This window comes from Saccoglossus kowalevskii, chromosome 18, assembly GCF_978046115.1.
Source record: "Saccoglossus kowalevskii chromosome 18, keSacKowa6.1, whole genome shotgun sequence".
NCBI lineage: Eukaryota > Metazoa > Hemichordata > Enteropneusta > Harrimaniidae > Saccoglossus > Saccoglossus kowalevskii.
In genome coordinates this window covers 10,480,617-10,493,191 of record NC_140658.1, presented here as the reverse complement: position 1 = coordinate 10,493,191, position 12,575 = coordinate 10,480,617, and the positions used below count along the sequence as shown (strand labels likewise).

Genomic DNA, 12,575 nt, shown 5'->3' with positions numbered 1-12,575 from the left:
TATGTGAACAATTTAGCATTTGTTTAGTGGCCGTTAATTATTACTGGAGGCATTCTGGAAAAAAATCAGATTTCCTTCTAGGTTTTTTAACAATTATTACATTTTCTTTTTGCAAATTTCTCCAACATAACATTTATCCAGTGGTACATCCAAACTGACCCATTCAATGTGAAAATAAATGTTGAAAGCTGGTCGGTCCTGCATTATGCAATAGTCAAACAATTAAAAATCATTACTGACTAACTGAAGTCAATTGAACAGCTTTGCTGCAGCCTTCAATTATTACATATATCGGGACTGTAATGACCAGAAAATTCACAATTCTACTTTAAAAAGAAAAATGAACTAAAAGCGAAAGACTCTTTGACACAGCTTTTCCAGTAACTTCATAGCACCAAATCGCACGTGCAAGACTCTATTTACATAATGATTACTCAATTTTCGACTTTTACACTGATATCTTAAGTATTAATCGTCGCATTTCAATGAAACTTGGTACATTGATGTCATAGGACAATGCACTGACCTGAGTTTGGGTTAAAATGTGTGCATATTAATTATCAAATTTGCATAATTTGTTTAGCCAATTTTTGGCTTTTACATATCTCAAGTACTCATTAAGCAATTTCAATGAAGCTTGGTAGATATATGCTCTTGACAATACACATAACTGATTAGTTTTGTGTTGAAATATGTGCATATTAATTATCTTATTTGCATAACAATTAGTTTTCAGCTTTTCCATCAATATCTCAAGTACTTATCTTATTTCAATGAACCCTGATACATAAATACTCCAAGACATTGCAACAATCTAATGTAATCTAATGTTTTGGGTTTATTTACATCCGTAATAATTACCAAATGTGCATAATAATTTCCACCAAGTTTTTCAGTATTCAACATCACATTATAATGAAACTTGTGGCCCTGGAACAATACACAGACCTAAATATATGCATAATAATTACTTAATTTGCATAATAATTCATTTGGTTCCTTGGGGTAATCCACAGACATGGTTAGTTTAATGTTGAAAAACATGTGTATTGATTATCGAATTATTATTAGCCCATTTCTAATATCTCAAAGAATTACATTTAAATTGAATTTGTGGTAGAGTTGTTGGAAATAATTAGACTGAAACCACATATGTTATTTATAATAGATAATTTGTAATTTTGATAATGTGGAGTACATTGTTTTCATTCACGTTGTACATCTCAAATAGCAGACAAATATTAGTTGCCAAGCTCTTTATTTTGAAAGGCTAATCTTCAATTTTGAATTAATTTTAATGTGTCTCCATGTGTCTTTTTTTTCTAAGCTGTCTTTTATTTGTGACTATGAACAAGCAGCCAACACAAATTATTTTGCCTTCAATTCGGACTTTGCCATTATAAATGCATATTTGCTTTACTGAGTAGCTGAAAGCTCACTGAATAACACATGTACACATGTTCTACTATTATTCCTTCTAGGTTTAATGGGATTCTTTGAAAAGCGCCGATACCGTAATTTTTTGAATGATGTTGCTGCTTTTGAAATTGGTAATCCCAAAACTTATAATGGTATTGACCCAAATACAACCACAATGCAAGATTTGTACCGCAAATATGGCTTGGATGATAATACTGCAGATTTCACTGGTCATGCACTGGCACTGCATAGAGATGACAGGTAAGCAGCATTATACCAGTTAAAGTTGCAATTATTTCAAAATATAGTTTGTCTCTAGTTAGTGATCCGGAAATCTGCCAACAGCTAATCCAAAATAGATAAATAAATAATCTTGGAATATTGTTTTTAGCTACAAACAAGAAAATGTTTTAGACACAATAGAGCGAATTCAACTGTACGATTCATCTCAGAAACATTATGGCAAATCTCCATATTTGTACCCACTGTATGGACTGGGAGAACTTCCAGAAGGCTTTGCAAGGTTAGTATGTGAAGATCATTTGTCATCGCATAAGTAAACAATTGTATTTTACCCACACATGTTGATAGAAATGTATATTTATTTACAGGCTATCAGCTATATATGGTGGCACCCATATGCTTGACAAACCAATTGACGCTATTGTATATGATGACAATGGTGAGGTTTGTGGTGTCACATCTGAAGGTGAAACTGTCAAGTGTAAAACTGTTGTGTGTGATCCCACATATGGAACAGATAAGGTCAAGAAAGTAGCTCAAGTAGTACGTGCTATTTGCATCATGACTCATCCTATACCACGTACAAATGATAACGCCTCATGTCAAATCATCATTCCACAAAATCAAGTGAGTAGGAAATCAGGTAAGCATATTATTTTCTGGGTTTTGCCTAGTCTGACTTGATGACTGGCTATTAATTATTCACGAGTTAATTAATATACATGTTTGTTATGCAGCTGCTTTGACACTTTATATATATGTACCCTGTGTGGACCACTATTAGATTGAGATATTCATGAGAATGTCTTCACTTCTGTAATTTTAGCAAATATGTTTGTAATGTTTAGCTCAACAGGGTAACCCTATTTCAGCCATCAGGGATCCTTGTTCAAATGATTCGTTTAATGCTAGTCAATTTTTTCTACACTCTCTAAGTACACACAAACTGTTTCTAAGCTGTATTTGATTCTTGAATTTAGTTATAACCCTCGTTGAATCTGTGAAAATAAGAATAATTAATATGATTGAAATATTATTATATAAAAAGTTACCAGTGAACTGAAAATCGAAGTATATTTTAATATGTAACCATGAATGCGAAACAAGGTTACTGATATCCAGCATTGTTATCCATTGTAGATATCTATGTGAGTTGTGTATCTAGCACTCATTGCATAGCAACTTATGGTTTTTATGTCGCAACGGTATCCACCACTGTTGAGACTGACAACCCAGAAGCTGAATTACAACCAGGTCTTGATTTACTTGGCCCAATAGAACAGAAGTTTGTGTATGTAGCTGACATATATGTACCTATTGATGATGGTAAAAAGTCTAAGGTATGGCATTACATAATTACAGAAATTGAAGTCCTTTTATCTCCACCGTTTTCATCATCTTGTGTGACTTGTATCAGATTTACATTATTTGCTGTATTAAGCCATACTTACCTTACATCCAATTGATAGTAAGATATTGATTGCAAACTATTTGACATTGCTTGATCGTGTCCTTTAATTTAGAAATACAATACACCATATTGCTAGAAACTGGTAGACAGAAGTTTTTAATTGTGCTTCCAATAGTGTTCCAAGGCAGGCCTCCTAGGTTTAGTTATAAAAAATGTCCACAATCCTAATAGCCAGTTGCTTAAATGTATGTTTGACAGGAGAAATACAATTCTAAGGGAGCTTCTATACTACCTGTGGTGGTCAGATATTTCATTTTTTGTTAACTGAAGTTTGATTTTTGTGATTCTTTTTTAGTTACACGCATAATGACCTAATGTGGCCATACAGAGTGATTTTTCCCTGGACTCTCTTGGACAGGCAGCTAGCTAGTACTAAATAAAATGAGCATGCAAATAGAATGCACTGGCAACATATATTCTGATGGAAAGTGCATGTATGCATAACTGGCTACTTTGATACAAAGTGAGGTGCTCACTTGCATATGTCATTACCACACATAGATTAATTTACATAAACCGCTTCTGCTACGCTTATAGTTTTTCGGAGGAGGAACTATTTAATACAAGAACTATTTTAAGGGAATATGGCCCACACATTTTCTGTAAACCATTGGCGGGAGTGACAGAGCAAATACGAAAGTACACAGCATATACACTGTCAATACATGGGAGCACCATACTACTAATAAATTCTTTTATGTATATTATAGAGGAGTCTTAACTTTTGTTTGTTGTTCCAAACAGGTATTTGTGACCGCATCTTACGATGCTACAACTCACTTTGAAACCACGTGTAATGATATCCTGGATGTATGGACACGAATGATTTGGTGAAGTATTTGAGTTTAACGAGATTCAGACTTCAGAGGAAAATTAGTACAACGTCTCAAATCTGAAAGTCAAATCTCCTTTTCGCTAAGTTTATGTCTCTCATTCTTATCCAAGAAAAATATTGCTTGCAGAACATTGTTAAAATCACCCACCCAAAAAACATCAATTAAGAATGCCAGTTATGTACTAAATATGTGTTATGTACCGGTACTGCTAGTTGCTCAACCAAATTGTAGTATACGATATTTTTTTTCTGCTGAATGAGCAATGTTGATTCGAGCTGTACATTTCGTGATTTACTTTGAGTAGGTTTTACTATTTGCTTCCCTGTAGATTTATTGATGTATTATTATGTATGTTCTTGTAAACCATTGTGATGAGGACTTTTCAGATGGACCTTGGTTCGTTTGATGTCATATATCATGTATGACAATCGGCTTTATCGGTGTCCATATATAGAGAGAACGGGAAAAACAAAATATGCAGATCAATATTTTCAGTTTAAGAATTGTTGAAAGAGACTTGCATGTGCAGTTGTAAAATACTTATTTATCCTTTGTTAGCATTTGACAGTGTCAATCACATGTGAATCAATTAAGTAATCTAAATATGGTATGAATATATGTGGAAAATATTTGAAATCATGGTCCAATAATTCCCCCTGTTGTGTTATTTTTTCTGTGGCTTATCAAATTTGAGGATTCATGTAGCAGGTACTTGCCACAGTGACACACTAGTATGCACGACATCAGTATGGGAATAGAACCACGGTATTCTGTTTATGATAGTTAGGTAATTGTGTTGGTTGTATTAGGGGTAGGAGGCGCGTTGGTTCATAACTTATTTACCGCATGAAGAGTATTTGACAACAAAAAGAGCCATAAGTAGTGTACTTTCTGTAGGTGTTCCCCCAAAGAAGCAACTTTTGCGTGTAATTTAATGTCGGGCGACATGGAAAATAGACAAATAGGTGAAGTCTAAATTAGCTTTACCATACACAGTACTGAATGAAATATTTTCCTCATTTTGTCTGATGCATTGAAGTTGACAGTACGGGGATCAATGTTAGAGGACTATGTTGTTGCATTTACTTTCATATTGAATAGTTGTAGCTAGTTGGATTGTCATGCTCAATAATTTCATGAAGCTATTACTGTATCATCATGTTTACCATATAAACCTTGATCTTGTTAATTCCATAGCTTATAAGTTTGAATTATCTTCAAAGCAAAGTGTACTTGCATTACTTGTGTATGCTGGACTTGTACTGTATTAAAGGAAGTATACAAAATGCGTTTCCTTTTGTCTTTCACTTATTGCCATTCACTTATTTCTGTTACAGACTGCAATTGTATTGAATCAGCATGTTCCAATGGTAATGTTGATTCTATCATTTGGAATTTGTGGTAGTTTTCTTTTTGCTTTTCATAAGTAATATTTTATAGTTTCACGAGCTATTCTGCAAAAATAGTGTTTTAACTCGTTATCATTTGTTTTTTCATGGATATCAAAAGACTAAGGGTTCCAAGCATTGTGATGGTGGTCACGAGAAAAGTCATATGAATATCAACTAATTTTGTGTCAGCCCAACATAACCTTATTTTCATAAGTGATGTGGTGTGTATCATGTGCCTGCTCAAACGTACAAGCCGAACATAATTCGGAGAATAGTATTCAAATTCAAGCAATGATCAATGGGCCAGTGCAAGCAAGTCGGATGAGCAAGAATGTTCGATATGAAGGCATGTGTGGGTATCGGATCAAATGCTATCAATGTTCGAACAATCCCAGTTTTTAACGAAGACCAGGGCAAGCCTCTGTATTTCTGGCATATACCTCCACACTACACCAAACCTAAGCGATGTTCAAAAGGCTGTCATGTATAAGATCAAAACAAGGCTCGGTAGTTTATACAATTAACACTGCGTATCACCCATCATTGTTTGAACCATCAACAGATGACTCACTTACTAGCATAGATCTTCCTCTATGCTTCTGAATAGAGGTAATGTGAATAAATATCCCACTGAAGTTGTTATATTTGTCTGTACAGCAGGTCATCCATCAGCCACTTAGTCATTGATGACTTCCCTGTATGATCAATTCGCTGTCAACGCTAGTGCAGATGCAGTCATATTCGGCTAGCATCAATTCTGGCAATCCAACACGCCTGGGAACCTAGACACCCCCGACATCACAGACTGGATTTGGTTCCACGTAATTCTCAAATCGCACCAGAAAGACACTGCTTACACTAATGCATGGACCAGTGGAGAAGTGTACTTTATCAGTGATAAACATACATCAGAATAGTAATGTCGCACGAACATTTTCATAAGTTACTTGGGCTAACTTTGTACAGAGTTTAATAGCTGATCTTTGCTTATAAGAAACACGTCTAAACACCTTCCAGGATAACACTGTACAAACTGCATATTATTAGTACCATTAATATCGCATCATAAATCAAGTTTCAGAAAGTGACACAAAACAATCAGACCAATCTCTTTTTTACCTAGGTAGGTCAAAAGTGTGTATGATGGAATACACAAACATGTTATACAATTAATTATCTACACATTTATTACCAGCAACAGTTGAAGTTTGTACGTGATCCTATACGATCACACCATCGCGGCGCTACTGTTTACCCGATGGCATTTCATTCAATGAGTTGACCGTCTGCAATGTTGTAAATGCATTAAGCCAATTAACAGCGCACAAATAGTTCTTCGACGAGGCTTCTCGTAATATGAGCGCTACACCGTATAATAACTATGGTTCAAACGAAAGCACTAGTCATGTAAGGCACAGAGGACGCTGTTTACAATATCACGTTTAACGGATATTAACAGCAGCAATCAGCAACAGAATGTCTTTAAGTACCGGGTAATTATTTTGCATAGTTGGAAACAAATAAGTCGCTGCAGCCGGAATAAACGCATGCTGACAAACGATCGTTTAAACATTGTCGTCTCACGAATATTAACGCATGTCTCTTCACATCGCATCAACTGCTACAAATTGTCAGTGACATTTGCGAATTTACATTCAAATTATGTTACGCAGTGGTTTCCACAGAAGACATCGCACAGCGAATACGATTCAATCTCGACGTGAGCATTCCATAGCCGCCTGACTGTCCAGTCACCGAATTCAGGAAATATATTCCTTTCGCGGACACGAATACGACTCTACCCAGGAGCAAACAGGTACGATTCCGGCAAAACAAAGTTTTTTTTACTCACTGTGACGGTCTAGCTCCATCTTCCGGTGTGAATTGGCATAGCAGATTTAACGTCAATGAAACTATTTGGGAATGGAATCCAAGGGGTTACATTAACATAATGGTAAGAATTGGAGACTACCTAATAAATAAGTATTCTCGGTTTCAGAGGACTGACTGGCTCATAAACCTAGCCCAATGACAAATTAATTCTATATTGGAATACAATTGAGTGCATACAATCTACAACGGAAGAAAGTAACATTTTGAGCAACCTTTTGAAATCTACGATTCGTGTCATCGACTTTAACCAAATATTATCATACTCGCAGACCCAAATTCAGACGTAACATAATTTATGAATAGAACAGGAGATATTATATAGGTAACCTCCAGTTAGCGTTTTCTTTTAGACTAATTACCACCACGTTAATGGCCTTTAACGTTTTCTATATAATTTTATCAGAGTTGGCATTTGATTCAAATTCGATGTGAATGTTGTGAGGTTGAAGTCAAAAAATGAATGAAAATGAATTATACATGTGACAGATATAGATGTTTTTGAATTACAACCATTCCAGAACACTAAATACACTAACAAAATGATCATTATATAAAGCCAGTTAGTTCACACAAGCAGAATGAGTTTCATTCAATTAAACAACTGTTGTTGGCGCATGAGTTGTTAGCATACTTTGCGTGATATTATGTTGTAATTGTTCTAATTTAGAATGTAAAGTTGGAATATCGTTGATTTTAATATGTTTCATTAAAGTTATGCATACTGAAAATTGAATTCTTAATTCCATGGCATATTTTCAAATATTGTATATTTAACAAAATTTCCGAAAAAATAAAGTTTGTAGAATAGTAATAACAAATATTAAAATAGTAAAACAATGTCACGATAACAAGTTAAATTGTTGAAAAACAAAATGTATGAAAACGAAGGCTATTATATACATTGATTTGTATTGAGTCAATACCATCACGTTAATATTTAAAAAAAAGGAAAGTAAAATGAGTTTGTTCTTTTCTATAACTCTGTTCTCGTTAAATCCACTATATTGTCTTTTGTGGCGACAACATTCAGCCAATCGTTTATAATGCTTATTGGCCAATGGTGATTGTAAATTTTGGACATAAGATCACACAAAGTATGCTAACAACTCATGCGCCAGCAACAGTTGTTTAATTGCCTATATATAATGATAATATTGTTAAAATATGCACATAATTGTCATGATCATAAAATGACTAAATACTAAACAAAATGTATTTAGTGTTCTGGAATGTTTGTAATTCAAAAACATCTATATGTGTCACATCTATAACTTATTCTCATTTATTTTTGGACTAATATTATTATATTCGGTTATACTTACTCTAAAATTTATGTATCATTTTCATTTGTATTTGGCATATACATGTCAGTTTATTTCATAATCAGATCAAAGATGGCCGAATAACGGCTGTTTTTATTTTTGACCATATTACTATATCTCTGTCACTCATGTATTATTTTCATTGATATTTAGCATTTCATAAATGGATACATGTACATGTCAATTCAATTTGCAATTTGATCAAACACGGCCAACTGGCTGCCATCTTGTTTGTTGAAAATGTGATAACTTGGACATGCTTTCCCTTGTGATCTATGTTTTTCATTCCTATGTCTTAAACTATAGGGGTCGTCACGCAACATGTGTTCGAATTTGACGTAAATAAACAATCTGTCATATACGCCACTTAGGACTAAAGTTTCAAAGACACGCTCGCGACAACCCCTTCGTTTTAATATGACGAGCGCAAAGAGAACTTTCGAAAATTTAATGGGGACAGTGTCATTTTCAATGACTTGTTGGAGCCTGTTTTATGTAATTAAACATTTTTCAGCGATTCTCCACAAATGTGATTGCCAATTCTTGTGACTACATACATATCACATGTCATCTTTTATGAAAATGTATATTCAGAAGCCATTTACTGTGTGCCTAATAGTTAGTATGTTTAGTATCATAATTAATAGTAATGTTTATGTATGACAATTTGTCTGTGAATATAGAAATTAAATTTAATTTATGCTTGTTTACCTAATGAGTCTATGCATATGTCTGTGTCTGTATGTCCCCCTGGTTGATTGCGCAGTGTTGAAAATAGTATTAATTGTGGAAAAGTATCTGAGCCTGATATTTCTAGACCACTATGCCTCTAGGATATTGAAATAAAAATGCAGTACTTACTGATCTACTCTTTTATAATATAACTTAAAAGATAAAAGATAACTGTGAAAATGGGAAGTGACGTTTTGTTGTGAATCATTAAAAGCTATTTTAAGCCCAATCCTTCCACACAACGTGAATGTGTATGTCTTAACAGAAGGATGGTGGGGAGAAACAAATGGTGGTTACCATCTCTTGATTCCAAACTAAAGCTCAAATTTTGTACAAAATCTCATCACTGTGGAATTAAGTGATGCTACCCCCAATTTTTTTCCACATCTTAAACAATGGGACAATTTTCCGTTGCTATCACTTCATGGTACTGAGATAAAATGATTTTTTGTTTGGCATGTTTCGTAACATATTTTTATTGGATTCACCCCGTTTTGTGCACTTTTTCAGGCATGATTCTATGAGAAAAAAATACTAAAATCAATTTATGTGGAAATGAATTCCGCTAATATCTATTTTTTCCACATATAAAATTTAATATGAATTCAATTTGAATTCAAAATAATTTTGTAGTTATTGTAAAAATCAGCTGCTCAGGTTGATGGTCGTAGCAGCTTCGCACGTTAGGCTAGTAACATCTTTGCAGACTGGGGTTTGTAACAGATTCATGTGTAGGGGGCAGTAACAGTTTCACATATGATGTAGTAACAACGTCACTGGTTAGTGTAGTGTCAGCTCCACAATTTGAGAGTAGTAATAGCTCCATATAATGGGTATTTAAAGCTTCACAGGTTAGTGTAGTAACAGTTTCTCATCTTCATAGGTTGATGTAAGAACAGTTTCACAGGCTGGAGGTGATAACAGTTTCACAGGTTGGGGTAGTAACAGTTTCACAGTTCTGGGTAGTAACAGTTTTACAGGTTAGGGTAATAACAGTTTCACAGGTAGAAGTATAATCAGTTCCACAGGTTGGGGTAATAACAGTTTCACAGGTTGGGGTAATAACAGTTTCACAGGTTGGGGTAGTAACAGTTTCACAGTTCTGGGTAGTAACAGTTTTACAGGTTAGGGTAATAACAGTTTCACAGGTAGGAGTATAATCAGTTCCACAGGTTGGGGTAATAACAGTTTCACAGGTTGGGGTAATAACAGTTTCACAGGTTGGGGTAATAACAGTTTCACAGGTTGGGGTAATAACAGTTTCACAGGTTGGGGTAATAACAGTTTCACAGGTTGAGGTAGTAACAGTTTTACGGGCTGAGGGCAGCAAAAGCTTCACAGCTTTAGAGAAGTACCAGCTTCACTTATAGGGGTAGTAATAGCTTCCAAGGGTGGGCATTAACAGCTCTACATATGGGGTAGTAACAGTGTCACATGTTGGGGTAAAACAGCTTTACAGGTTGGGATAAAACAGCTGTTGAGATCTTTTAAGCTTCTCTTTTTTCATAAGACAGTTCCATATTTTGATTTATTGTTATCATGTAGTATTTAAAGTGAATTAATGTTTACGATGGGCTAAAGTTTGAAATCCTTAATTACTGGATACAGTACATGTACAATCACGTATTTGTGGCCTTTATTTCAGCTACAGTATTCTCTATATTAGAAGTCATTGCTAAACTAGTAGGGGCGGAGTCAATGTCGGTGGGTATGTACATCAACATGAACCATCAGTAGTATTACCGAAAACAAAATCGATTGGAATTTAATACACCGAGAACAAAACGATACGTAACTGTTATAGAACCTGAAAATTACAACGCAGAAACATTATCCTAAGCAATATGTAGAAACAAATATAATAATTAAAAAAAATGCATACAACAGGAAAAACGTGTCTGATAGTAGATGATACATATAAACTGGATTTTAGTTATATGTTGACAGTTATTGGTGTATTGTCAAATATGCATTGCCTATTCAATTAAAAATCGAAAAGAGGTGATAAATTGGCAGACAGACACGCTTTGAAAGATAATGCAACAAAGAAAACATAAAAAAGATACAGTTTTTATTGTTTGTTATAATCTGTATTTAGTATATTTAATATTCATAATGAATGCTTTGATACAGTTAGTTAAGCAAATGTAAAAATAATTTTGCAACATGCTGTTTTGCTAATTAGTTGTGACAAACACAAATTTCTAGAAATAGAAGTGTTCAATCCAAGAATTCATGTCCCGTAAACACTCTATCCCAACTGTAACGTCGTTGACGTGTAAACATATGCATCCCTGTAGCCTAACGGTATGTCCTTCACCTGCACGGGAATTCAAGAATTAGAAAAAAAAATGGCGAAGTTATTTACACTCTGAATTTTGGTAATGTCACTTTATTTTCATAATTGCGAAGTTGCCTGATTTACATTTTGTTATAATTGGAATCCGTGCTCAATGAATATGCAAATAACTGTCTGTTACTAATAATTTAAGTTTCGAGGTGAGTTTGTAGTGACTGAAAATTCTGCACGCCGATTTTACCACCAAGTGCTGTTTACCAGTTTGATAACCTTACATCGGACACGTTTGCATCAGGTCTTTCTGTGAGGAAACACTAGCGATTGTTTCTTTAAAGTCGAATTTTGTCTCAAATGGTCCACCCAAGCTGAATTTAAATAGTAATATAGCTGATAATTGAAACAAATTGAAAAATATCTGGGATGTATATGAAACTGTTCTATGACAGGAATGAGTGCTATGTTGCTACTTTCATCTCTTGTATTGGCTTTAATAGACGCTTTAGAAATACACTGTAGTCAGATAATAAAGACAGCGTAATGTACATCTAAACAATACACTGTTTATTCGTACAGTGTTACAACATAAGAACTACAATGTAACAAGGATGCAAACTAAAGAAATATACAATGAGGTGTCCTTATATAGGGTTGAGTAGGATTCACACCTCTGGATTAAAGATTGGAGGGAAACACAATGATTGGATAGTAATATTGATATATCAGCTTCTGAGGCGGCAGCAGGTTTTTTTTACTGTGGGGGCGAAGATTGTATGTGAATGTCAACAAATTGACATTCCCAAAGCGCGACCTTTCGTTTGAGGTCCGGAGACATGCTCCACCGAGAAAATTGTGAAATCTAGACCCTCCTGAAACGCTGTTTCCTGCATTTTGGGGAGCAAATTTTGATGGTACACTGAGGTATATTTCTCTTACAAATATAGATGAGTGTTTCACCTTATTTTATTGCCC

General features: G+C 34.5%; 1 pseudogene across 1 annotated transcript in view; it reads left to right on the top strand.

Moving 5' to 3' along the window:
* LOC100377315 (rab GDP dissociation inhibitor alpha-like) overlaps positions 1–4,157 on the top strand; it is a 28,562-nt pseudogene extending 24,405 nt beyond the window's left edge. Inside the window, exons 5-9 of the transcript XR_014926973.1 lie at positions 1,482–1,680; positions 1,811–1,942; positions 2,031–2,305; positions 2,803–3,002; positions 3,878–4,157. The product of XR_014926973.1 is annotated as a rab GDP dissociation inhibitor alpha-like (transcript). The remainder of the gene's footprint in view (positions 1–1,481; positions 1,681–1,810; positions 1,943–2,030; positions 2,306–2,802; positions 3,003–3,877) is intronic.
* The last annotated feature ends 8,418 nt before the right edge of the window (positions 4,158–12,575 follow it).